The sequence below is a fragment of the Kogia breviceps genome, chromosome 9 (assembly GCF_026419965.1).
Source record: "Kogia breviceps isolate mKogBre1 chromosome 9, mKogBre1 haplotype 1, whole genome shotgun sequence".
NCBI classification, from domain to species: domain Eukaryota; kingdom Metazoa; phylum Chordata; class Mammalia; order Artiodactyla; family Physeteridae; genus Kogia; species Kogia breviceps.
Window position 1 is genome coordinate 23,852,044 of NC_081318.1, and position 27,937 is coordinate 23,879,980.

The window sequence follows — 27,937 nt, forward strand, 5'->3', positions numbered from 1 at the left end:
AACAAACACATGAAAGAATGCTCAACATCATTAATCATTAGAGAAATGCAAATCAAAACTACAATGAGATATCATCTCACACCGGTCAGAATGGCCATCATCAAAAAATCTAGAAACAATAAATGCTGGAGAGGGTGTGGAGAAAAGGGAACCCTCTTGCACTGTTGGTGGGAATGTAAATTGATGCAGCCACTATGGAGAACAGTATGGAGGTTCTGTAAAAAACTAAAAATAGAACTACCCTATGACCCAGCAATCCCACTACTGAGCATATACCCTGAGAAAACCATAATTCAAAAAGAGTCATGTACCACAATGTTCATTGCAGCTCTATTTACAATAGCCAGGACATGGAAGCAACCTAGGTGTCCATCAATAGATGAATGGATAAAGAAGATGTGGCACATATATACAATGGAATGTTACTCAGCCATAAAAAGAAACGAAACTGAGTTATTTGTAGTGAGGTGGATGGATCTAGAGTCTGTCATACAGAGTGAAGTAAGTCAGAAAGAGAAAAACAAATACCATATGCTAACACATATATATGGAATCTAAAAAAAAAAAAAGGGTTCTGAAGAAACTAAGGTCAGGACAATAATAAAGATGCAGACGTAGAGAATGGACTTGAGGACACGGGGAGGCGGAAGGGTAAGCTGGGACGAAGTGAGAGAGTGGCATGGACATGTATACACTACCTAGTGTAAAATAGCTAGCTAGTGGGAAGCAGCTGCATAGCACAGGGAGATCAGCTCGGTGCTTTGTGACCACCTAGAGGGGTGGGATAGGGAGGGTGGGAGGGAGACACAAGAGGGAGGAGATATGGGGATATATGTATATGTATAGCTGATTCACTTTGTTGTAAAGCAGAAACTAACACACGATTGTAAAGCAATTATACTCCAATAAAGATGTTAAAACTGAAAAACAAAAGAATCCAGCTCCTTCTGACCTTCTATTCTTCCACTGTGTCCTTGTGCTTTTATTGCTTCACAGTTGCAAGATGGATGCTACTCCTTCAGGCATCATTTCGTCACACAGTGCCAGTAGGAAGGGCAGGGCAGAAGCAAAATGTTTTCTCCTCTTGAAATTCTGTTTCAAGTTGGGGAAGAGAAGTCACATTTTCCCTTGTTTCTCATTGACCAGAAATGGGATGTAGGTTCATCCTTAGACCAATCACTGGCCAAATGGAATGTGTTGCCATGACTGATTTAGACTGATCGATCATAAGTCTCCCCTCTGGGGCTGTTGTGGTAGATCAAGGTAGATGAAGGGAAGCTCTGTCCTTTCCTGAAAGAGTTGGAGTTCTGTGAGCTTGGAAGGAGAGGAGAAATGGGTCTTGGATACGCAGTGAACAGTGCTTGCTACACTCAACTATGGTGTATTATCAAACTTCCAATACACTTGACTTTGTTCTTAAATAGTAAAACTTAAAAATGCTTTCTGTGGGAATTCCCTGTCGGTCCAGTGGTTATGACTCCGCGCTTTCACTGCCGAGGCCGTAGGTTCAGTCCCTGGTTAGGGAACTAAGATCCCGCAAACTGCATTGCACAGCCAAAACCAAAACAAAACAAAATCCTTTTTGTTTGAACCTTGACAACCTTAACAATTAAAAACACAGGTAATTCTAACCCTTTGGATTTGAGTATTGCTTTTTCTTTTTCAAAGCACTTCAATGATATCTTTCGACTGAGAGTAACCCACTGGAAGAAACAGAGCGGGTCTTATTTCCCTGTTCCGAATGAGAGCCTGAGATGCAGAGTGCTCAAGCGATGGGTCCAGCAAGTGGCATCATCAGAGATCACAGTTCTCAGTCGCTGTGGCCCCTGTGGTTTTGCACTGAGGTTAGCCATGAGCTGCAGGCTCACATAGTGTGCCGGGGTCTGAGGGGGTCCTCACAGAGCTCTGTGCTTTGCAGAGCCACTGGTGGTGCCCTGTTGAAGGAGAAGAAAGGCAGACAAAGGTTAGATCTCTGTTCTAATTTTAGGCAATCCCAAGCACCTTCTCTTGTGTGAAATATGCCTTTCAACCCGCAGTGAGGAAGGTTACAAGCTTACAGACTGGACGAAAAAAGCAACAGGATAATTCAGTCAAATAATGGGTCTATTTTTTCCCCTAAATTAAATATTTGTGTGTGGGGGGGGTGTGGCAGACTGGATTGGTTCTTCTGATATGTATGTGACTTCTCAGGGGTGAGCTCCCTAAGGGCAAAGACCATATCTTATTTACCTCACTGTTGCCAGCCCTTGGAAGAGCTCCTGATGCATAGTAAGGGCTCCATAAATGCATATCAGATGCATGAATGGTTTGAGTTCTTTCTGCTAATGACAGATGTCCTCCCTGTTATCATCTGTCAGAGCACCATGTTTCTTTCTACATAGCACCAATCACTTTTTTTTTTTTTTTTTTTTTGCTGTATGCAGGCCTCTCACCGCTGTGGCCTCTCCCGTTGCGGAGCACAGGCTCTGGACGCGCAGGCTCAGCGGCCATGGCTCACAGGCCCAGCCGCTCCACGGCATGTGAGATCTTCCCAGTCCGGGGCACGAACCCGTGTCCCCTGCATCGGCAGGCGGACTCCCAACCACTGCGCCTCCAGGGAAGCCCCATAGCACCAATCAAAAACTGCAATCGATCAATCAGTTAATTAGTAATTTGTCAATACTTTTGTGTCCATCATGAGAATGTAAGTTCCATGAGAGTCAAGACTGGGTCTGCCCAGTCCTAGCCCAGGGCCTGATACATAGTAAGGGTTCTAGAGACTGTTAAATGAAGCTTTGAGCAAATGCTTTTAGCAGTGTCTGGCACGTAGTTGGCCCTCAATAAACATCCCTGGAATAAACTCTGACTACATATAACAGTGACTTCATGATCACACACCTCCAACAACTGAGCTGAAGACTGAAGCTGAACAAAGCAGAGGAGGGCCAGGGAGCCAGGCTGCCCAGCAGAGCCGCAAATGGATGGACAGCCCACCGTGAGGTCCACTGGCTTCCATGGGATCACAGCCAGAGGAGAGCCTCAGGGAGCGAGAGGACAAATTCTTTATAAAGAAAGGGAAAGAGGGGCTGGATTTTGAAGGGCCTTGACAGAGAGTGGGAGCCATTAAAAGCACGAGAGGGGATTCACATGGTCAAGTCACCATGAGATTCAACTGGCAGAGAAATATAAGAAGAATTTCAGGGAAAAAAACTAAAATCAAAGAGACAAATTATAAAAGATTATTTCTGCACCCTTCTGTTCATTCCTCCAACCAGGAAAGCATACACTGAGAGCATACTATGTGCTGAGCAGTATGCTAGATCCTAGAGATGAAAAAAATGAGTCAGATTTGGTCCTGGACCTCAGCCACGGTTCCAGGAGCATGAGTGAGGAAACAGAAGAAGGAAAGACCCAAGAGACGTTTTGAATAAAAGAACACCAGCCCTGTTAACTGAATTTTCCTCTGGGAGGAAACTAAGCAGTCATAGTTCCATAAACTTTCCCATCTAGAGCTCAGTGATGGTGCCACTGGCAGAGACAATGAAGCTGAGAAGCAAGAAGGGTGGGACTAAGATGTGTGTTGTGAGCGTGGTTGTTTAGAACATCTGGTTGCAGATGTCCAGTACTTAATTGGGGCTGAAGTCCAGGTGGAGATGTGGTTCCAGGCATCATCTTCAAAGACAGGAAAGATGACGTCTCGTCAAATCAGGGTTTGGGGGGCCAGCAGCCTCAGGCCTGTGAAACTCTGCAATCGGCAAGGTTTTGAGTAGATTAGTGTGCAGTGGGGGGTGTGAAAGAAGAGGGTGGCGATGGGAATTTGCTGGTGTGAAGGACAGAAGGGGCTCTGAGGAAATCACATGGAATAGGGGGCACTTTGAGCTTAGCTGTCTACAGATGGCTGGGGAAAGAGCCCTGCGAAGAACAGAGCAAGAACAGTGACTTCTCTTCCCTTTAATGATTTAATTGACCAAACTATCATGTTCATTGTAGAAGATTAGAAAATGCAAAGAAGCAAAGCCATGAAAAAAGTCATCCTTAATTCCACCATGTGGAGATAACTTGTTAATATGTTTGTGCTGGTTTGGTATCAGTACCTTACTTCCCGGGTTGGAATCCAGCCTGGAAACTCTGAAGAAAGAGATCACAGCCAAGAGATTGACTCCAATAGGCTCAGCCTCTGGGCTGCGTGCTCTTTCTTTACTCTAATCTCTCTTCCCCACTCGAGTGGAAGGACTCGGGCCATGATCCTGTGTAGAGCTGGACCCTACCCAGGTACCCGGGGCTGAACGGCATTTGGGAAGATGCTGTGGAGAAGTAGCAAGAAGCCTTCTATCCTACAGAAGTCTGAGATCTAATGTGTCCTGAGGCTTCCCAAGTCACCAGCCCAATTTTGGCCCTGAAGATGTTTTACTGCACTGCTTGCATACTCACCAGTAGACACGCCTCTAGCAGCTGGAAGCTAGCTCTATAGGCTACCCTCACTTCTCTTGCAGTTAGAATCCTAACTGTGCTGGGTACACAGCACCTTCTCAGTGACCCTTGGGGAATTCAGTCTTCCAGGAAAAATCTGGCAACAACTCAAAATCACCCTGGAAACATGACTGTGACATCAGCGGTGTGCCAGAGAGCCTGTATGGATGGTGTCTCCGAGGGCTGGCTCTGGGGCCACACTGTCTGAATTTAAATCCTTGTGATTTATAAGCCTACGACTTTAGGTAAGTTACTTTCTCTCTCTGCCTCTATTTCCTTGTTCATAGTGAGAGCATTGCAGTACCACCTCATAGGGCTGTTGTCAGGGTAATTCGCATTGTTCTAAGTAAAGCACTTGGTAGCCACTCTACAAATTGTTAATTATTAATTAGAGCAGGGGCATTCAGAGTTCACTGCACGGTGGGGTTCGCCTGGAAAGCTCCCTGAAGAAGGCACCCAGCTTGTATGGGCTGAGCAGTCAGGGAGGGGAAGTTCAAATATGTCTGCTCAGTGGAGTCAAACGCAATGACCAGAAATCCATCCATCCTTCTTTTATGCAATCATCGGGCTGGAGTCCTGGCTTGTCTCATCATGGCCTGTCATGAGGCCAAGGAGTGGGGAGATCTGTTTGCTCAGGGCTGAGGCTAGGCTGCCAGGCGCATTTTTCCTGCAGCACGTTGCATAAGAGGGGTTGCTGCATGGCACCCTGCATGGCTGAGCCCTGGGGCACCAGGAGCTCTGGAGGACCCTCCTGGACCACGCCTGCTCCCAAGCACTATGGCTGCCCAGCACCCAGCACCCAGCACCCAGCTCCTGCCTGAGCATATCTCACATGGGAGATATCGCCCTGTGTCTGGGAAGATGTCACTTTAAGAAATAGAGTGTCTTTTATTCTGATTATATAAGTAGTGAACATTCTTGTAGACAACATCCAGAGAAGATGCTTTAAATTTCTTCTAATTCACTATCCTGAGATCACTAGTGTTTTATTTTTATTTATTTATTTATTTATTTATTTTGTGATACGCGGGCCTCTCACTGTTGTGGCCTCTCCCACTGCGGAGCACAGGCTCCGGACGTACAGGCTCAGCAGCCATGGCTCACGGGCCCAGCCGCTCTGTGGTATGTGGTATCTTCCTGGACCAGGGCACGAACCCTCGTCCCCTGCATCGGCAGGCGGACTCTCAACCACTGCGCCACCAAGGAAGCCCTGTTTTATATTTTTTATGCATAGTTCTTTCTTCTTTGTGTCTCTGTAGATATGTATATATATACTTTTTTCTATCATAAATGGACTCATACAGTGATACCATTTTGCAATGTGATATTTTCATTTGTCTTCAATTTTCTTTTCACATTATTAAATATGTTTCCATGGTGTAATTTATAATGCTGGCACTGTACGACTATGCCATAAATTATTTAACCTATTGCCTATGGTTGAAAATTCAGATTGTTTTCACCGTTTTTTTCCCTCTTCTCATAAGCAATGGTCTCAGGCATAATCTTGTAGATAAATCTTTCAAGTATTCATGCTTACTTCCTTAGGATCATTTCTAAAAGAGGGGTCAACAGGTATGCATATTTTAAGGCCTTGGATGCCTACTGCAAGGGCTTCCCAGATAAGACCCCCAGTGGTGGCTGTCCTACCTGTGGACCTGAGAAGGCACAGCTATACCACCTGCAGGGAGCTGGGCAGATGTCACCAAGCACCTTGGAAACTCCTCCAAGGCTGAAGGGCAGTGGCTGGGATAAGGACCTCGGCAGAAAGTGGACTGGCGCTGGGAAATTGAGCTGCCCCTTGGAGAGCAGGTAACCTGATGAGAACAGGTAGAACCATGTAAGTAATTCTGCAGAGGTGAGTGAGGTGCCTCAAAGAGGAAAAACCCAGAAAGCACACTCTTCCACTCAAAAGTCTGCTTGTAGCTTTCAAGGGAGCCCCAGGGTAGCCCACACTGCTGGACTGTGGTCTGTCTGTCCCGTCAGACTGAGCTCCCCGAGAGCAGTGATGTGTATGTTCATCTCTGCACCTCCACAGCCGGCCCAGTGACCCATAAATATTTATTAACCTGACAGGAGAGACTGCATCCCAACTCACAGACCTTGCACCTCCTCATCCCACACGTTTAGATCAAAGCTCCTGGCATGTCACTGCCTTTGAAGTGGACATTGGAGCATCCTTTCTGGAGGCCACTTGAGCAATGTATACCAAAGGTCTTAAAATACACATTCCTTTCAACCGGCGATTTCACCTCTAAGAACACTCTAAAGTAATCCAAGACCCCCAGGAGCTGCCGGCCTGCCTTTCCCCTCTATTTCCCATGGATTCTCTTTATGCCCCCCTCCACTCACACCACTCTCCATTCACCTCCTGGTCTCCTCAGCATCCTTGCCAGGGGGAAGTAAGGCATTTCCTGTTCCATTACCTAAACTCCACTCCCCCTCAAGACACAGATAAAATACTACCTTCTCTAGCAAGCCTGCCCTGACCCCCAGCTGGACATCTTTTCTACTGTGCATTTGAGTCAGTTACATGCATGATTTATCTGAACCTCCAAACCACAATCTATTTGAGGGCTGGCAGGCAGAATCCACAACTATTTTCTCTTCATCCTGCTCTACATCTGGCAGAGTGTGGTACCAAGAGCAGGTTCAGAAAGTTGGATGGAAGGGGGCGCTTTGGGGAAGGAGGTGCTTTTAAAGTGTCGCAGTCACTCCCTACGGCGCTGTGAGACCACATCTCCTGCCTACAGATATTGTCATCAGGGACGAGCTGCAGGACCACACACCCTTTGTAGTAGCAGCACTATTTTCAACCCCAGTTTTTAGAATCTCAGTCTAAAATTTAGTTGAGCCAATGGAGGCCACGAGAGGTGAAGGGCATTGGCCAAAGGCACACAAACAGTCTAGAACCCGTCTGATCTGATTTCAAGGTTGACGCTCACTTCCTGAGCCAAATCACTTCATATTTATATTGTGATACAAATGTGATTATTTCTAACAGAAAAGCATTCATTCCTTTACAATAAGATCTGGCATGCAAGACTTTAAGTATATGCAGAGAGTTCCCCTAGGGAGTTCCAGGCAGGGTTTAATGAACTAAAATTTGATTTAAAAGTGCCAGCTCCCTGAATGGGGTTTTATGAGATAAGGAGCCGCTGTCCTGACACTTACCAAAGACTGGGAGGACAGACATCCTGGCATCTTCTTTTTCTCATCCCCAAAGCAGCACCCTTTCATTGATAACAATTGAATTTGTATTGGTAGCACGGTTAACTACTGATAGTAAATTTGCCCAAGGGAGAGTTATGGAGACATTTAACCTCTGCTGTACCGGGAGGGTGGAGGAAGCCCCTATGTGTGTTGGCTGCAGTCAACCCTTCAACGTGGGTAACCATTCCAGTGTTGGGAATGAGAAGGTTGAGGCTCAGAGAAGTTAATTAACTTGCTCAAAGTCGCCCAGCAGAGCCGTAATTCTAGTTCTGGCCAGTCTGACTCAGGAGTCAGGGCTCCCTCCCCCATCTGAGTGGTTCTCACCCCCCGTGCACACCAGAGGCTCTTGGTGCCCAAGTCTCCACCCCAGCTGAATAAAATCAGAATCACTAGGCTTGGTGCCAGGCATCTGTATTTTTAAAAAGCTCCTCAGGTGCTTAAATAAGCAGCCAGGGTAGGGAAGGTGGGACCTGTGCTGAGCTGCCTCTCAGCTGTCACCCGGTGGCTTCTTAACTCACAGGGAGGGACCTGACCCAAGTGACAGAGCTCCCACTCCTTTCACCTTAGAATCACTTGGGAACCTTTATGACGGATGCTGCCCTGGCACCACTACAGATCAATTAAGGCAGAGATGCTGGGGTGGGAAACACGCATGAGCACATATATTTTTAAAGCTCCCCAGGTGGTAAAAGTGAAGCCAGTGTTGATAATTCGACTCCAAAGGCTTGAACCAAATGGCCTGGAGAGGCAGCTGACCAGCCCCAACCTGACCAGGGCAGAGATAAGGTGACAAGGGGCTTGTCCTTGGCTGGCTTCCCAGCTAGCTGTGGGGAGGGAGGAAGAAGGAGAAAAAAGAATCAACATCCAGCAATCCAGTATGCAAAGATGTCGTTAAATGCTCAAAAAAAATTCTTACTCTCAAATCAATTAAATGCTGCCCAGCAAATTCTTTGACAAATTTACTTGACATAATCTTGCTTCACGGAAAAAGCCAAGTGTAATTTAGTCTTTGTCTAGAAGAGTGATTAAAAAAAAATTGTCATGAATGGGGTCCAGATGAATGAGGTTGACTTTGGGAACAAAGGGAACTCGGCAGACAGACAGAAATGGAATCTGTGCATCTATTATATCCTGGCTTTGTATGTAAAGTGGAAAAGAACTGCTGAATAGGATTACTATGCTGAAGGGGAAAACAAAAGAAGTTTAACAATCAATGCATGAAAGAGCAAGGTGAAGCCGGGGCTAGGAGTCTTGAGAGGAGGGCAGGCTGGGGGCTGGGAAACGGCGGCCAGTCCAGGGTGGAGTTGAGCCCACCTCTTCTAGGTGACGCCCAGGTTCCGTCATCCGTGCTGGATATGACCTTGGCAGGGCCCACGTGCTTCTCCCCGCTCCACTCTGGGCCCTCCCTCCTTCTGAAGGGCCTGGGCAGAACACTGACAGAAACTCCCTTTAGGAGAGTGTGGGAATTACTGGGGAAATGGAATTTAAAACAAACTCTCCTCCCAGCCCAGCAAACCTGTCCGTGGAGGTAGCAGACAAAGAAAACAATTTTATTATTGAATTAACATTAAACCGGAATGGGAGGCCACCTGCGCAGAGAGTGCAAGGACAGAAAGAAACCGCCAACTTTTCTCTAGACAAGCAGCTACCAGCCATCAGGCAAGAGAACTTGACAGCACCATTCATCCTAGATACACCTGATTCTTGGTGTGGCCGTCTGTGTCGGCTTACTGCCTTTATCCAAAAGAAAAATAAACTCATCTCTTTATGACAAGAGCTAGTTTTGCTACTGGAAGCCAAGTTAGAGTCCCACCCTCCCACAGAAACTAGGAGATGAGGCGCTGTCTTCCTGGATGATTACAGTTCAAAGAAATGGTTCCTGGGTCATCGATAAAGACATGCCTGGGTCATAAAGCTGGCAAGAGGCTTATTTGACTTTTGAAAAGATTGACATACATTTCAAAGAGGCCGAGAAAGCACTTCCAGTTACAAGTTTTCTAAAGTAAATGCTCTAAGAAAAGGGAGTGAGGTGGGGTGGGCAAGTCTCGTCTGTTATTTTCAACAGGGGGAGTTAAGCTGCTTATTTTGAATTTCTCCCTGCCCGTACAGAGCTCCGCTTTGGCCTTCATGTAGTTCCTGCTGCGGTAGGGTTGTGATAGTTTGACCTCCGGGCAGCAGCTCGCAACCTGAGGCAATCTGAGGGGCAGTGTAGACGTAGCTGGATTTGGTCTTGCGAGCTGGGTGGGGAGCAAGGGTGAACATTGCCTCCAGCTCTTGGGAGTTTCAGATTTGGCTAGGATGCTAGCAGGAATAGGTGTCACCCACAGCCCGGATCCGCTGACCCCTCCGCCTTCCTGGACTCATCCTGTGTGTCTGCTCCCCGCCCCGGACCTTCTGCTTTCTCTCAGCTCCCTGCCCGGCAGGAAGGCAGGTTGGGGACCCTGGCCAGGCACGGCTCCTGGGCGGTGGCGGCTCCGTCCCTCCCTCCTCCCAGCACAGCTCCTGGCTTCACTCCACTCCAATTAGACTCTAACCCACTAGAAGCTGCAGCCAATTCTGCGGAAAGTTCAGATCTTTAGGGATTTCATAAATTAGCCTTTCCTGCTAAGTGTTCTCCGGAAAAAAAAAGAATTGAGGAGTGAGGGGCGAGTTGCAAAGCACAGCACAGTAGCTGCTGAGTCTTCCCAAGCTCTGAGTGTTCGTGTTGCAAACAATACGGCAGAACCATCCCAAGAAGGGGGCTATGGGGCTGAGGGGGTGGATGCAGGGAGAGCTGACCAGCTTAGGGAGCACTGGGCGGCTCTGGGCAGGTTGGGGGTATTGGGGGGGGCGGGATAGTTCTGAGGTGCATGTGGTAGGACAGTGCTTGTCCTGTGTTGGCAAATTCTGAGCAGGACCTTTAGGGTGTGTTTGTCAGCATGTGGCCTTTTATGTTTACGTTAGAAAATTTGGAGCAGGATCCTAAATTTCTGCACCCCTGTGTGTCTCTGAGCAAGTTTTGCTGCGTATCTGTGTCTGTCGCATGTGTGTACACGTTCTGGTTCGCGGTGCAGAGGGGAGAAATTTCCCGGGATCCCACCTTTCCAGCTGTGGCTGGGGACAAGTCTGGCAGTTTCTTGGCCCTAGGCAGTGTCAGCAGAGAGGGAGGGTCACTGAAACCGGGACGATGTGTTGACAGGGCCCGGTCCTCATGGGACCGGGGAGCAGGCTCCATCTACCTCCCCACATGCTCTGGGCTGTACCTGGTCCACTATTCTTCATTCTCCTGGTCCAACACTTGGCTGCTGGTGGCTGCGAGCCCTGGCTGCAAACATGTAAACTCTCTCATGCCCCCAAGCTTTGGCACTTGCAGGTCCGTCTGCCTGGAACACCCTCCCCTTCTTTCTTCATCTAGATAAATCCTGCTCATCGTTCAGTGATGTCCCCTCCTGCAGGAAGCCTTACCCGCCCCTCTGGGATGAGGAGGGAGTACCTCTCCTGTGCTCTCGTCTCACCCTGGACGTGCCTCTATTAGAGCACTCTCCACTCACTGCTAGAAACCCTCATTTCTTTGTCTCGCCCACTAGATGGGGAGCTCCTTGAGGACAGAATGTGTCTTTCATCCCTGGCTTCCCACCACCCAGCACAGTTCTTAGCAGAAAGTGAGCAGGTGAAACAAATGAATCTTGGGTGACAGCACCTCATATTTGCATAGCACTCACCAGGCACTCTTCGTATGTATACTGTTCTGCGCTCATCCTCCCACAGGCCAGAGGGCAGGAGAGCCAGATGTTGTTATTCCCATTCAACTGCGGAAGATCCTGAGGTTGGACTGGTTAACAACTCGCTCAGGTGTCTCCTGACTGCGTAAGTCCCTGCTTTCCAGCCCAGGAGCAATTGCCACCTTGGGAGCAGTGCCTACAGAGCGAAGGTGGCTGTGACCTTGGGCAAGCAGGCTTGGGGGAGCTTTGCCCTAAAGCCCTACGCCCCTAACTCTCTGGTTGCTAGAAGGTGTATGTGCGAGGGAGGTAGGGATAATGTTGTGGAAGTGGATGGAGGGGGCAGCACAGGGATCTGGGTTCCTGGTCCCTTCGATTTGCTCCTGGCTTGGCTCCCATCCCCTCTCCACTCTCAGGCCCAGGGATCCACTCTACTTTTCCCTGGGCAAGAGTGTAAGTCTGGCTTCTCCAGAGAAAAAGAACTCATGGGATATACATATAATAAGGAATTGGCTCAGGTAGTTATGGAGGCCAACCGGCCCCAACTCTGTGGTGTGGGCTGGCAGTCTGGAGACTCAGAAGAGCAGATGTTTCAGTTTAAGTGCAAAGGCTGCCAGCTGGAAAAATTTCTCTTGCTTGGGGAGGTCCCAGGGCAGGGGGGGTGGTTTGGTCTTTTTGTGCTATTCAAGCCCTCAACTGATTAGACGAGGCCCACCCACATTATGGAGAGCAATCTGTTTTACTTGAAGCCTACTGATTTAAATGTTAGTCTCAGGAATTCTCTGACAGTCCAGGTTAGGACTCAGCGCTTTCACTGCCGTGGCCTGGGTTCAATCCCTGGTCGGGGAACTAAGATCCTGCAAGCTGTGTGATGAAGCAAAAAAAAAAAAAAAAAAGTTAGTCTCATCGAAAAAACACCCTCACAGTTGACAAACTATCTGGGCACCGTGGCCCAGCCTGGTTGACACATAAAATTAACCATCACAGCAAATGATAGCTGGGATACTTGGGAGTCTCTTCAGGATGCAGGGAAGAGAGGTTAACTGGGGAGTCCCAAACACTATGTCAACTGTCACAGCTCCCTTTATAACAAAAGAGGAGTGAAGCGGGAAGAAGGATGGATTGACAGGTAGATAGACGGGTAGATAGAGAGGCAGATAGGTAGATACATAGAGAGGGATAGACAGATACTAGTACTGGTAACTAGTAACTTTTGAGTTGATATTAGACTGAAATTTTCAAAAATGCAAATCGAGAGAGTAACAGAGCAGAAAGGTCAACTTATCCAGCTCTAAGTTGCCACGGAGGAAAACAATACCCAGAGAAGAAAAGTGACTTCCCCAAGGTCACACCTGAGTTATTGGGAGAGATACTATGGCCTGCTAGTCTGATTGCTGGGTTGACACCAGAGCGAGGTATGCATAGTGTGCACGCTGGATCCAGCTAGACTAAACTGAGGAGCAATCGACACTGATTCTCAGGGTTTACACCTCCAAGGCTTACCGTGTGCTCTTGCAAAATGGCCAACTCAGGTTGGTGGAGGGGTTCGACTCCACATCCTGCCCTGACATCTCAACATGCGGCCTCTGCGGCCCCTGAGGACAGAGAGACAGTTGGTGTGTTGCTGCCAGATTCCACATTTCAGCCCAGAAGCAACACCTGTCACTTCAGCCATGTGGTCCCTAACTGATCAGAGGGCTCGGACTGTGGGTGAGCAAATGGATTTTTGGCTAGGAATAAGTGTTTCTGCTGCAGGGAACTTTGCCATCTCTTTATTGGGATCCCAGTGTTTCCTTTTCTACATGTCTAAGCCAAAGGGGTTGCCCCAGGATATCTCAGAACCCCAGGGATCTCCCCTGGGCTCCTGGAACCTCCAAGGGTTCTGACTTTATGTTTTACAGATACCTCTGCCTTCACTATTGCAGAACTTGCCATGCTTTTTGTGTCTGTGAGGTTTTTAGGGAACATTCTTTTTATCCCTTCACCTTAAAAAAGGGATGAAGCCAGAGAAGCAGGGTCTGGCAGAAGCCCTGGACCTCCCCATGGCCATACTGCCTGAACCATTTACAGCCATTGTTGCCTAAAGCATGGGAGCATCACCCCAGGGAAATGCCGTGTGGGATTCCCCTTCACTGTTATTCATTCATCGTTAGGACATTGGCTATCATTATTTTCAGGCTTTTAAATCTTGTCCCTTCCAGGGTGGGGTTTTTCATTATGACAATTATAAGAACTTTATAGATTCACATCACTAGTACCCCACAGATTATTTATGTCCTTTGAGGTTCCTTGCCTATGCTTAGAACAAACTGCCACCAGATAGTTAGCTGGGTTTGAATTGCTTAGTTCCCCAAAGGTATTTGTAACTGAAGCATGCTTTCCTAGTGGCATTGGTGTTCTTTAAACAAACTAAAATGGAGCTTTTTATGAAAATAACCAAGAACAAAGAATAAAAAGTATTAATTAAAAATAAGATCTGTAGTTGGAGTTAGATCCAAAGAAATGCAAGCACCTAGGCATAAAACAGTATCTTCATTACTAGTGCTGCCATCCTTTATTTAATTTAATCTTGGTCCTCCTTAGGATGGAGTAACATTCATTGACTCTGAATCTTTTAACTGTCTTGGGTGTTTGCCACATCTGGTCAGATTTTTCAAGAGCCCTGGTCTGCAGTTTTTCTCCAGCCTTGATCTCTGATGTTTAATTAAGGACCCCCCTCCTGACCTCTTACAACTTCTCAGAAGAAAGATTTAATTTCTTCTACGTTTCTTTGCCTCATCATCCCTGCTTCCTTGCCGAGAGAAAGAGTAAATTATACACAGGTGTGATGTTTCCAGCATATTCGAAACTTGTGACTGCCTTTTTCTGAATCAGCAGGAGAATTTTCCTCACCTGAATTCCTTTCTCAGGAGTCAGCTCTTGGACTTCCCTGGTGGCACAGTGGTTAAGAATCCGCCTGCCAATGCAGGAGACGCTGGTTCGAGCCCTGGTCCGGGAAGATCCCACATGCCGTGGAGCAACTAAGCCCGTGAGCCACAACTACTGAGCCCGCGTGCGCCACAACTACTGAAGCCCACGTGCCTAGAGCCTGTGCTCTGCAACAGGAGAAACCACCACAATGAGAAGGCCGCGCACCACAAGGAAGAGTAGCCCGCGCTCGCTGCAACTAGAGAAAGCCTGCGTGCAGCAACGAAGACCCAACGCAGCAAAAAAAATAAATAAATAAAAAAATAAAATCCCATGTTATTTACCATTGTGCTATAAAGAAAAAAAAAAAGAAAAAAGAATCAGCTCTTTGCTGAGTTTGTTATCACTAATCTCTATTGAAAGATCCCTTAGCAACCAGGTCCCTGATAAGGTTAGATTGTAAGCTGACCCCTAACGTTGCCTGACTCTGCAAAGCCTGCTCTCTTGTAGGTACAAAGCAGGCCACCCCAGAACATGACTTTTAAAGTCCCTTTAACCAGAAGGTGACTCAGAGACACAAAGTGATTTCTACCTGGGCATCCCTGGTGCAAAAATCGAAAAGTGCTGAAGGAGCTTGCAGTCACTTTAGGGAGAGCCCCTTGGGAGTCAGATACAAAGCACCATGGCCCAAGTGTCACAGCCCATGGAGTCTGACTCAGTGAGGCAAACTCCCCTCGGTTCGGACCACCTGTAAGGGGAGCTGTTCCCTGTAGCTCCCGATCCCGCTGCAAGGCTAACGTCCAGGGTCAGGGTTGGTGTTGGTTTTGGTTCTTTCCCAGGTCACAAGAGCTCTCACTTATAGGGGAGGACACGAGCATGCAGAGGTGAGCGAGTTGGGGTTCAGTAAAGTCACAGAGCCGAGTTGCCCATCAGCGGGTAGGGTGAGGAGGACCAGAGCGTCAGGAAGGACCACTGCCGGGTTTTGCTGCGTCCCGGCGGGGGTCGTTCTTGGGGAGTTCAGCCTGTTTAAGCAGGGGTGTTTGGGAAGGGCCTGGAGAAGCCTTCGACACGCACAGAGCTTTTCCCCTTAGAACAGCTGAACCAAGTTGGTTAATAAAGTTACCCGATGCCAGTCTGATCAAAAGGGTCCATGTTATGCCTCAATCCTGAGGCCACAGCTGCACAGAGGGGTGAGGTGGAAACTGCTTGTGGGGGGTGTGTGGATAGAAATCATTAACGTTTATTGAGTGTTTGCCGAGAGCCAGGTTTTTGGTGAAGCGTTTACTTCATTATCTTATTTATTAAGATGCACAAGGTTCTCCAGAGGAGGAGGGTCTCATCCTCTTTGGGAACAATCAGGAAACAGAAAAATTTGACTGGGGACAGGTCTTGGTGTCAAGAGGAGCTGTCCTAGTAAGATGACTTCCTCCTTGACAGTACAGGTCTCCTGCAGTGCCAAGACCCTCCTCTCTCAGGCCCACCCTACCCCCATCCCCTTGGTCTCCTCCACCCACCAGTGCCAGGGTCAGCCGACCTGTGTCTCACCCAGGCTGCACCCAGGCTGCCTGTGCTTTGGGAGGGATTCCTTGCTGAGCATGGTGCTATGTGCTTATCATTACATTATCTCATTTCATCCTCATCATAACCTTATGGAGGGAGGATGGTATTTTTGCTCCCATTTTACAGATGAGAACACTGAAACACAGAAAAGATGAGGATTTGCCCACGATCTCACAACTAGAGGCTGACTGGCAAGTTCTCCCCATGTTCAATCTCAGTCTCCTTAATATAGTCATCTGCCATAGTTCTGACTCAGTCTATAGAGTTCCACCCTTTGGCTTCCCAGCTGGGTGACTGGGGCCATTGAGAATCACAGGCAAGACTAAGAGGGTTTGAAGAATTGTGGAAAGGTGTCTTATTCTGCAAAATCAATAAACAGACAAAAACAGAAAACAAACAATCTGCACTGTAGATTGTTATTAGTCGGCAAGACCTGCCAAAACAGAATGCCACAGGCTGAGAGGCTTAAATACAGAAATTTATATTCTCACAATTCTGGAGGCTGGAAGTCTAAGGTCAAGGTGCTGGCAAGGTAGATGTCCGGCAAGAATTGCAGATGGCCGCCTTCTGGCTGTGTCCTCACATGGCCTTTTCTCTCTGTGCACACATCCTGGTGTCTCTTCCTCATATAAGGACACTGGTTCTGTGGGCTTAGGGCCCCACCTTTATGACCTGATTTAACTTTAATTACCTCCTTAAAGTCCTGTCTCCAAATATAGTCACATTAGGGATTGGGGCTTTAACATATGCATTTTGAGGGACACAGTTCAAGCTCCCACATAGATTATTCAAAGCTCTGTGTCCCTCCTACAGCAGCCCCTACAGCATGGGGCACAGTCAGCTCAATCCCAGGTGTCAGCCCCTCTCTGCAAGACTTGGGGGCCAGAGATTGCTCTCTGGAAGCCACATCCCTGAGAGACCACTGCCCTGCTGAGAATTCAATAAAGGTTTTGTTTGTTTTTTACAGACTATTACTAAAGACTCCTGCAGCTCTATAAAACCCAACGTTTACATGTAATTTTCACTTCAGCTAAAGTTTTTACATTTACCATCTTGGCACAGGGACTGAAACCACAGCCCCTTATCTGGTCAAAGTTTCTATCAATATTACATTTTTTTTTTGAGTCCTCATAGCTGTCTAGGGATCCAGAGGGCTATGATCTTTCCATGTATGAAACTGGTTTCTCTGGTCCTACCCCTGGAATAGTTTTTCCAATGAAAGGAATGGCTTTGCAAGAAGCCATGCATACCTTGGCAAACTAGCTCTTAAAAAAGCACCCTGATTTGTAGAGTTTGCCAATTTCCATGGTGTAAATACTCCACTGTAATAGATTTCCAGCTACCAGTGGTTTAAAAAGCAGTTCACAGGGCTTCCCTGGTGGTGCAGTGGTTGAGAGTCCGCCTGCCGATGCGGGGGGCACGGGTTCGTGCCCCGGTCTGGGAGGATCCCACATGCCGTGGAGCGGTTGGGCCCGTGAGCCATGGCCGCTGGGTCTGCGCGTCCGGAGCCTGTGCTCCACAGCGGGAGAGGCCACGGCGGTGAGAGGCCCGTGTATCGCAAAAATAAATAAATAAATAAATAAAAATTAAAAAAAAATAAAAATAAAAAGCAGTTCACAAAGTTCCTGAATATTTTACACTTGGCTCTCATGAGCCAGTGAGAGTCTGCTCCAGCACACCGCAGCTTGCTCTGCTCCTGGTTACAAAAGCCGTTTTGTAGACTTTAATCTGAGTCAGGGGTACGACCTGAAATCTTGATTAAAATGAGGTTGCCAGGCCCCTCCAGGATCCAATCCCACAATCTTCCATTCTCATCATGCTGTAACCCCCTGAGCACAGATCCATGTACCTCTAATACATGCTTCTTCTAAACCTTCCTAACTAAGAAGAATCACCTATTTGCTGGAGATCAGTCACCTCTCTGGCTGTGGGAATTCTCATGAGGCCTTGATCTGCCTGGGAAAAGTCAAAAGTTCACCAAGAACAAGTCAGGGTCAGACTGATGGCAGGTGTAAAAGCTGCCCCAGGGACTTCCCTGGTGGCGCAGTGGTTAAGAGTCCACCTGCCAATGCAGGGGAACACGGGTTCAAGCCCTGGTCCAGGAAGATTCCACATGCCACGCAGCAACTAAGCCCATGTGCCACAACTACTGAGCCTGTGCTCTAGAGCCCACAAGCCACAACTACTGAGCCCGTGTGCCACAACTACTGAAGCCCGCACGCCTAGAGCCCGTGCTCCACAGCAAGGGAAGCCACAGCAATGAGAAGCCCGCACACCACAACGAAGAGTAGCACCTGCTCGCCGCAACTAGAGAAAAGCCAGTGCACAGCAACGAAGACCCAATGCAGCCAAAAATAAAGAAAGAAATTTAGGGGGAAAAAAAAAAGCTCTCCCAGTATGCGGTGCTTTGTCTGAAACTGGACATCTCTATATTTTTCATTCAACCAAGGCTGTGTTTGGGGACCTCAACCAGTGTTTCCTACCTGACCTACTGCTGATGACCGGGGCAGGTCACAAAGTGGTGGTCAAGTTCTCCTTGGGCCCTGAGTGACTGTCTGCACTCCATGTGTGTGAATATGTCTAGGGAGCTTCCATCCCAGAGGCAGAATTGAGAAGCTCTATCGGGCAGACCACTGAATGTAATTCTAAGTTCATGGCCACTACGTGACATTTCAGAGGAAAACAGAGATCTGGGAACAGAACTTGGAGACAACGAGGCTTGGAGATAATGTACACCACCAAATTAAATATAAGTGGGAATTGCAGCAAGTGTTAGCCCTGGAACATGATGGCTTCCAGAGTGACTGAAGTGGGGAGAAAGGGACGGTTCCCCCACCTCCTTCCCTGGCTGTGCTCCTGCTGCTCTAGCAGGCCAGGCTTGGTGGGGAGGGAAGAAGATTCGCAGGGAGAGGGAGGAGGCAAAGGGCCCCGCAATCCCCCTTCCGCACACATGGTCTCTTCCTCTTGCTTCCTCTGTAGTCCGATCTCCAGACTGTTCCTGGGTCCTGGGTGAGCCAGTTGAAGTGGGCATGATACTAATAAGCTGATTTAAGAGAGGAGTTTAGCTCATTGGGCCTTAGGGAAAGACCTCAGCTGGCACTCTGCTTGGTAAGGTAAGTTGCAGTGAAACTAACAGGGATACTAGCCCACTCCACCGTCATATTCTTATTTTATAAGCCGACTGTATCCATAATGACTTCTGTTAAGTGGAATCCGCCTTTCCTCTGGCAATATATGGAATTGTAGATGGTATCCTTGGGGTCTCCTCTCCTTTCTAGAGCTTCTTTGAGCTCAGGGGAGGGTAGGCACAGATGACTTCACACGTCCACTTACCCTTGGGGTCCCTGGTCAGTGTTGTCCATAACATATGATGCCATTTGGAACATCAGTAATGAATTGGTCCTTTCTCTTATACTCCCTAACCCTATTTACTCATAGGCCTATTTTGAGGAATAAATGAAATTAAGATAATTATAGTCGAACATCTACTACATGCCAAATGCTTTACTAGGTGTTTGATAAATACGATTTCCAAACCTAACGACAAGATCATGAGATAGGAATCATCATTTTCTAGATGAAGAAACCCAGAGAAGTTATGAATTTGCTCAAGGTCAGCAAGTGTTAAGATTCCAGCCTAGGTCTTTTTGACTCTAAAGCTCACATTTTCCAACATGATACTATGTTATATAAAACATTGCACCGACCAGCACAAAATTCGGTTGTGCTGCAGTAATGAGAGACCCCCAGATCTTAGTGGCTTCTAACAACCAAGTGTTGCTTTATCCTCGCATGTCACGCCTTATTCACATGCATCACAGTTGGCTGGGAGCTCGGCCCCGTCATCCCCCAGGACTCAGGCTGAAGATGGAACAGCCACTGGACTGTTGCCAGCCCCATGGTAGAGGGAGCGGGAGCTCTGAAGGGTCTAAAACTAGCAATTAAATACCCTGGCATTGAATTGACACACATTGCTTCTACTCAAAACTCACTGGCCAGAATATTACACGAAGATCCCAAGCCACAAGGGGGAGGAAGTGCTGTCTGACTGACTGAACAGCAGAGAACAGAAAGTATGGCAAGTAGCATTCAAACCTGCCATGAGTGTCTGGCACGGGGCTTGGCACCTAAATGCTCAGTAAACACTACTGTATGCCCCCTCCCCTTCCCCGGCTACGAACAGATCAGGGTGAAATAATGCTTCTTTGGATTAAGAGACTGGCATAATGAACAGGCCCTTCATTTTGCACTTTCTTCAACACTCTTTTCTTTATTGGCTTTCAGCTGGATCATAGGATGCTGGCAGCAGTACACAATCTGGATCAGATTGTCCCAGGGCCTGGGTCTCCAGTGACTTGAGGTCTGACCATGTGTCAAGGGTCTCCATCAGAAAAGGTCAAATGCCATGTTGCAGGTGATGGATGACACTCACATGTCCATGACACACTGCCCATTGGCTCAGGGCTACAGGCAATCCCTGGCTGGCAGCTGTAACTCCACCCCTTCTTCTTCCAGACAGGGAGGCGTATCAAAATGCAAGTGAGTGACAGGGGCGTCGTCATAGGAATATGTTGAATCTGTTCTAATTGATAAAAATTGCATCAATCCTTTGAAAATCGGAAGAGTTCATTATTAATAACAAATTTTCTATGACACACCTCAAAACAGACATGCAGTGTGTCAGGACATCACCATGAAGGAACTGCTGGTCAAAATGATGCCAGACCAATCCATTGTGAAAATGAAAAATTGTGTCAGTTAACTGGTTGTTTTATCTACACGGTGCCAAGGAATTGATTGGAAAGAACATTTTGTCCACACTAACTGAATTGGCTAGTGGTCTTGGCATCGTGTAGACCCAGCCTGAGTATTAAGAATGTGAGCATAATATCAAATCATGGACTGTCGAACTGAAAGGAATCGTCAGAGACAATTTTCATACATTCCCCTCGTTCACAGATAAGGAAACTAAGGAACAACCAGCTTTAAAACATTTGCTGAGGGACACGCAGCGCAATTGTTAACTATTGTTTCAGAAGAGGTAAATGTGGGCACTTCTTCACCCACAGCATTTTTAACATTTTCTGTAGCTATTTCAGAACCAAGACGCTCAACCCAATGGCATTGCATACTTTCTAAAAGTAGACAAGAATTTGAGAAACACCCCATGGTGCAATTGTTCATTGCTTAAACTTGCTGCTGACTCATCTGCCTTCCACTTCTTTACCAACATGATCGTCCGTCACTTACATTGGCTCTTTTCCCCAGCTGGTCCCATCCTCCCGGCAGGGCTGGGAAACGGGATGTAGTCACGTCACCTCCGCGAGTCCTCATTGGCTGGTGGGCGGGGCTCAAAGGTGAGGACTCCGATGGGACCTGTTTGGCCAGGGGTAGGCCTCCTGTCCTCCAGCATGAATCCTCCAGCATGAAGCAAGCCACCTATTGCCCACGAGAGCAGGATGTTTAGGGCCAAAAAGAATTTCAGGCTTCATCTTTTTGAAAAAGGACAAATACCCCCTACAAGCAAATAACTCCTGCTGGCCGCACTTAAAGTGTTGGGGGGAAAATGTCTCATCCAGAAATAGTCCTCGGATCAGGGTCCTCCACACTCCCACTTAACTGTGAATTGTATTTTTTCACTCACTTTGGGTTTCTGCTCCTTGAAATGCCTTTGAGACAGGCGATTTTGTGGTGTCCCTTTATCCCCTTTCTCAAGTCTGCTTCAGAGATCTTTAAGACTCCCCGCTCCATGGTCTGGGAGGGAACTCCAGAGCAGTTCTGAATGGCCCCAGAGTCACTGGCCAGGATCTAGGCTGTCCACTGTCACTGCCCAGTCTAGGATTTTTGCAGCTCTCCTAGCCCCGCAGGCCCAGATGCAGGAGGCAGCCTTTGGTGTGGACAGAGAGCTCTTAGGCTCAGGGCCAAAAAGTCAGCCCTTTCCCCCAGATGGAGCACATGGGACTTCCCTGCCCCTCCCCTGGACATTGCACCTCCCATGGGTTTGTATGGCTCAGGGAGTATTTGGAGTTGGGTGGGGGTAGGAGAGCAGGGAAGATGGGACAGTAGGGTGACATCCTGGGACAATTCTCCCCCTAACCCACACCAGGTAAGAGAGGTGGAGGCAGAGGAGCATGAGAGTGATTCTGGGTCACAGCGGGTACCCCCCTCTCTCCTGGTTTTGATGGATTGTTGAAAAGCCGTTGCAGAAAGTCTTGCCCTTTCCAGTCCTTCTTGCCGGCTTTGGTACAAAGCTGCAAACACAGACAAACGCACATACACCACTCCACCTCATAACACACATACCGGTCATCCCTTCTGGGCCTTCTAGGGGGGGTCATCCCTTCTAGGTTCAGATTCTGGAAAACCCTACTGGTAAAGGAATTGATGGCTGAAGAATTTAAGACTTTCAGGGAGAAGAGAGTTAGGAGAAGAAAAGTCAGGAATGAACTAGAGAAAACCCTTATAATGGTTTTTATGTTCAGAAAAGAACCCAATCTGAGAACATACTGAATAAAGAGTATTCTAGAACATATCATAGCCACACCTGTGGAAGCGCGAACCTGTTCAGCCAAGCTAGTGAGAAATTCAGCAACGTGAGTATCACTGGGAATGCACTCTCCCAAGGGCGGCAGCACCGCTTCTAGGAATATATCCTAGAGAAACAAGTTCAAGGATGTTCACTGCAGAATCATTTGTGACAGTGACAAATTGGAAACAACTTAAATGTCCATAAGTAGGTGAGCAGATGAATTGTGGTCTATTTGTACAGTTTAATGTTATCCATCAATTAAAATGAATGAGCTACGCCTCCACCCATTAGCATGAGTAGCTCTTGGAAACATAATGTTAGGTGAAAAAAAAGCAAGTTCCAGAATGATAAGTTCAGTGTGACACCACTTGTGTAAATTAAGAAGCACTCAAAGCATTGCAAGGTGTAATTTATGAGTTATTCCTATGTAGTAAAGTAGGAACACATGTATGGAAAGAAAATCCATCAATTTCAGGACAGTTGCCATGTTTCGGAAGGAGGAAAAAGGGTGCAAAAGGGACTTTGCCATGTCTGTAAGGTTTTTGTTTGCTGGTTTGTTTATTCATTTATTTATTTTTAACTGATCTGATATGAATGTGGCAAAATGTTAACATTTGCTATTTCTGGGAGTGGGTGCAAGACTTTTGTTATATTACCCCCTTGTATTTTTCTGTATGTTTGAAATATTTCAAACTTGAACAAAGAAAATTCCCATGGCATTTTGCACCCATTTACATGAGCAGTGATGGGTGTGGTACTGTGATTTTCCATTTTCATCTTGTCCTTGAAAGAAAACTTTCGAGATTTCCCTTCCTTAGATCTCTAACAAAATGCTTGTATGATTTTGTTGCTGTTGTTTTGGAAATATCATCAAAAGGGACATTTTTCCAGCCACTTATTCTGTGCCCTCCTGATCTCACACATGGCTCCCTCACCCAGATAACGGGAGAAACCAGAACAATCCAAGCAGGCTGCACCCCAACCTCCTCCGCACCTTATAGCCCAGTCCCCGGGCTGGAGTCTCCCCTCTGCCCAGGAGAGCTTCCTGCCAGATGCCTGCTGCCCTTCTGCCTGGAGGGGAGGCCCAGGGTCTGGTTTACTTTCTCTGTCCTTTCTTTACCTTTCCCAAAGTTTCCTCATGAAACCCTCCCTACTCCTTGGCCACCCCATCTCCCTTTTCTATCTCAGCCCTGAGATTCATGATTCCACCAGCGCTGACCCCCTGAGCGCTTCTCAAACTGGAGTGTGCATCAGAATCGCCTGGAAAGCTTACTTAAGCCCAGATTGCTGGACCCCACCTCCAGAGTTTCTGATTCAATAGGTCTGGATGGGGCCCAGTGGTGTGCTGGAAGCTGCTCTCTGAAAAGAAAATAGGCACTGATTTGTGGTGTTTGCCAGTTTCCATGGTGTAAATATTCCCACCGCAGCTGATTTCAAGACCCCAATGCGACCATCTCTACAGGTGGAGCTGGGGATGTGATGCACACATTTTCATTCTCCCAAGGTGACGCAAACCATCTCAGCACGCCCTTGGTGCTGGGACCTGAGAATGTGCGTTTCTAATAAGATCTCAGGTGGCACTGAAGCTGCTGGCCCAGGGACCATGCTTCCAGAACCACAGCCCTGGAAGGCTGAGCACAGGAGCGTGGGGTTTGGGAAGGGATTCCTGGATTGTGTAGACGACTGCAGCTTGGACCTTAAAAATCCCACCTCCTTAAGAGGAGCCCAAAAGGAGATTTCCTGCCCTGAAAGCAAAGGCAGCTTTATGTCCTGGGGATGGGCATGGGCTGCACTGCTGGCAAGACAAGCCCAGGGTGCATCTTGAGGGGGTGCACTGGCCTGATGTTCTGTCCCCTATCCTGAAAGCCCCCTGCCCACAGATCACTAGCCATGCTGCTCCCACCTCATGCAATGGTCTGCTCTCCCTCCCCCCCGCCCAGGCTCTGCAGCTAGGGAACACCGTCCCACAGGATTAGTGTACACTAGTCCCTGGGGGCTCTCGAGGGAAAGAACCGTGTCTGAGGGTGTTCTTGGCAGAACAAGCCATAGACGCTGGGAAAGAAAGAAGGGAGGGAAGTGGGGAAGGAGGAAGAAGAGGATAGGTAAAGGACAGAGAGGGAGGGTGGGAGAGGAGAGAGAGTCCAGAACAGAGAGTCTGATGATGGGGGCGAGGTCCCAGGGGACTCAGGTTACACCCAGATTAGGCACAAATGAAAGCGCCAAATGACAACTGTCTGTTCCCTTCCTAATGAAATGACAGCGCTCTTCTGGGAGTTCTTTGGTCCTTCCGCTGTCACTTCCCCAGGCTCAGCCTGGATGAGGCCACCTCTGGGGAGAACAAAGAAGACTTTGTAGGCTCTGCTGGGAGGAGAAAGCTCATCCCTGGGAGAAAGGCAGGATTAGCATGCGGCAGTATTGCCATACACACCCGTGATATTATCAAGTTGGTATATAGGATTGTATGTCATTAGGATTACAGGGTATGACAACTCCAGGTGCATTTGACATTTCTATTCAAACTGTACTTTGGGGAAACCTATAGGTTTAATTGCTGGTAATTTCTCTGACTCCTTCCTCCCAGAGGCTCAGTGTTCTGTCTCAGCCTGCCCACCCCCGTACCCCAACCCCCTGCATGCCTTGGCTGCTGCGCCCACGAGCTCCTCTGCACCCTCACAGCTCCCACCCTCCGGGACAGCCGGTGGGCCTGGGAGGGGAGGGATGGTAGCTGAGAAAAGGAATCCAGCTTCCTCTGATTTTCTGGAGGCAGAAGCTGAGGTCCAGAAAAGGAAGGGGACTGGTGCAGGGACACCCCCTCAGCTTGGGACGCCTTGCCCAGGTGCTGCCGGGGCACCTTGAACAGCCGCAGAGGGGGCAACACCGGCCACCTGGAGAGACTTCCCATTTTGCCGCGAACTCTCCTCCTTTCTTCCCTCTCTTTCTAGATTTTCTTTCGCTTTTTCTGTGCCACCTCCCCTCCCCCTCCTCCCTCTCCCTAAGACTCAGCCTTGGCCCCTCCAGCTCTGGTGGCCGTGCCCCTCCCATCCTTATCTCTTGCCCCCAGGGCCTCGGACTGGCTTCAACCCCTTACAGTGCCCTGGTCTCCTGTCTGTTTGGGTGCGTTAGGTAAGGGGCGTGCAACCATGGCTGATTTCAATCAGAACACTCACTGCCAAATGAACACATACACACAAAAGCAGAAAGACGCAGCAATGGGCAGGCAGCCGGGCAGATAGTCCCCAGAGCTGACACCCCTAGACTCAGAGTGGGAGGACCTTCCTCTCCAGGGTCGTGACTGACAGTGACTCCCCTCCACGCCCCTGCAAGGGGGGCATCATTGTCTCCATATGACTGATGAGGGCACTGAGGTACACACAGGGAGGGTAAAGGACTTTCCCAAGGTGACACAGCTCACAGGGAGAGGACCTGAGATTTGAATCCACATCTGATTGATTCTGAAATTCAGGTTGTTTCCATTAACATTGGAAACAGGAGCCTTTTCTGAACCCTCCCTCTCCCTGAGCCCTATTCTCTTTCCTGGGAACAGCTTCCCTGGAGTGCAAGGCTCTGAGTTCCAGCCTGAGGGGCTCAAGTGAAGGGCCTGGAACGTGGACCCAGAAACTCCCTTTGAAAGGTGGCCTAGACCCAGGAGAGTGGCCTGTGGTGCAGACCCCCTCACTGAGAGGCTTCTTCCCTCCAGCAACCTTTCCCTCCCTCCTGCCCTCCTACCTGCCCTCCATCTCTCTCTTCCCTCTCCATCCCTCTCAGGCCCTGAGCCCCTCAGGACTGTGCCTCAAAGAAACTGCAATTCTGTGCGCAAGATCTGCAGGCCTTGCCCCCCTAGAACGGAGTCAGACTCAGCAGCGGTGGAGCGACCCGTGAGCGGAGCTCTCTGGAGGCTGTGAGGCGCACTACCCCATTCTGACCACACGATGCCACCCTTGAGCTGCAGATGCATTCCCCACTCGCGGGCCCATGGGCAGGTGGCAGGGCATGACCTCCTCTGTACTGGGTGGGATTGGGAGGTCAGGGTAGCACCACGGGTCCAGCAGTCACAGGCACTAGTCAGCCTTACAGCCTTTGTCACCACCCTATCATCGCCCACTCATGTCTGTGTCCGGGCGGGGGCTCCGTTGGACCTCACACAGCTACAGTAATTGCTCTGGGACCCACACACCCAGCCCTCATTCCTGACACCACCCCCGCCCCACCCCCCAGTGAACAGCAGCCTCATTCGGGATCCTTCAGCGCCTCTGAACTCAGCGTGGGCCACACATCAGCTCATGTGTCGGCTTCAGCCTGCCTCTTGCGGCTTCTGCATGGGGAAGGAAACTTCCAGCTGCCTTGTTTCTTGCAGGCTGTGGCTCTGGTGTGGCGTCTGATGGCTAATGGACCTGGGGAGGCCTGACGCTGTGCCCCTCGCCGTGGGCTGCCCGGGCACAGCAGCCAGCCAGGGCCAGGTGGGAGGATTCCAGATAAGGAGGGTCAGGGGAGCGAGCCTTTCCTGGATGGACAGTGTCAAGGTCCGGACCTCCCTTAGCGGTGGAACACGAGACAGGGCTCACTGCAGCCACAGCAGTGGTCTCCAGACACCCGGCAGCTGGCAGGAGGGACAGCGATCCACAGCCACCTGCAGCTGTCACAACCCATCCTCTCCCCCATTTAGAAAATGAAGAACCTGTTTATCTTTGTTTCACATTTCTCCATATCATATACGTCCTCCTCTGTCCTCCATCCCAACGCTGTTCGCACCTTTGGTAATGTTTCCTCGGGCCTTAAACCAAGCCTTGTGTGTGACCTCTGTCCTCTGTTCTGTCCCCTGTCCCCTGGGGGCTGACACCACGTGGGCCTCCCCCAAGGGGGGTGTCTCTGCTCCCTGAGGCCCTGCCCCCCGCCCCGTGTGAGCAATCCCACATCCTGTCTCTAGAGGTCTCTGTACCCCAGGCAAGCAGCTCTATTGACTGCTTAACTAAAACAATAAAGGATTTTATTGGAAGGATTTGGGGGGGGGTTCATAAGGTGAAGGGGGCAGTTGAAGGTCCAGGCTAGCAGAAGGCAGGTGCCAGGCAATTCAGGGGACGCCGGCGGCACGAGCTCACAGTTTTCCCACTGGCACCCCTGCTACTTAATCAGCATCGACTGTCTGGTTCCCAATCTTGTATCCTCCCCACGGGATTCCAATTCCCAGGCCTGTCTTGGGTCTCTTATCCAAGTGGGCAGGGAAAGGCAAGATGTCTCGAGTGACAGTCCCACCAGGAGTGCCCACAGGGTGGGAGAGGTAATTCCCCAAAAGGAGCCTAGACGGAGGTGGTCTCTAGACAGGACAGAGGGCCGGAGCCAAGCCGCCACACAACATCTGCCACCTTCAACTGAGCCACTCCTGTTTTTTCTTACCTTGTGGAATCTCCCATAGACTTTGCACACGGGTAAATGAAGGCGTGGTGGAGCACCGATGAACAGAGAGGTTCAGCACTTGCGCTGAGGTCACCAGCAGCTCTAAGGGATGGCCAGGTTGACGGCTCCACTCCATGCTGTGGGTTTGGTGTGTGACCCACCTGGAGGCCTCGGGGGCGTCCCCTCTGTA

The 27,937-nt window shown here is 48.9% G+C and overlaps 1 long non-coding RNA gene across 2 annotated transcripts; it reads right to left on the reverse strand.

Moving 5' to 3' along the window:
• Nucleotides 1–474: 474 nt before the first annotated feature.
• LOC136794781 (uncharacterized) lies at nt 475–27,937 on the reverse strand. Of its 2 annotated transcripts, none has more exons than XR_010841987.1 (3): nt 27,748–27,937; nt 21,078–21,266; nt 475–1,934 (listed from the first exon to the last, which is right to left on the reverse strand). It is a non-coding gene; the product is annotated as an uncharacterized lncRNA (long non-coding RNA). The 2 variants fall into 2 exon arrangements; XR_010841986.1 differs by lacking the exon at nt 475–1,934 and adding an exon at nt 20,033–20,409.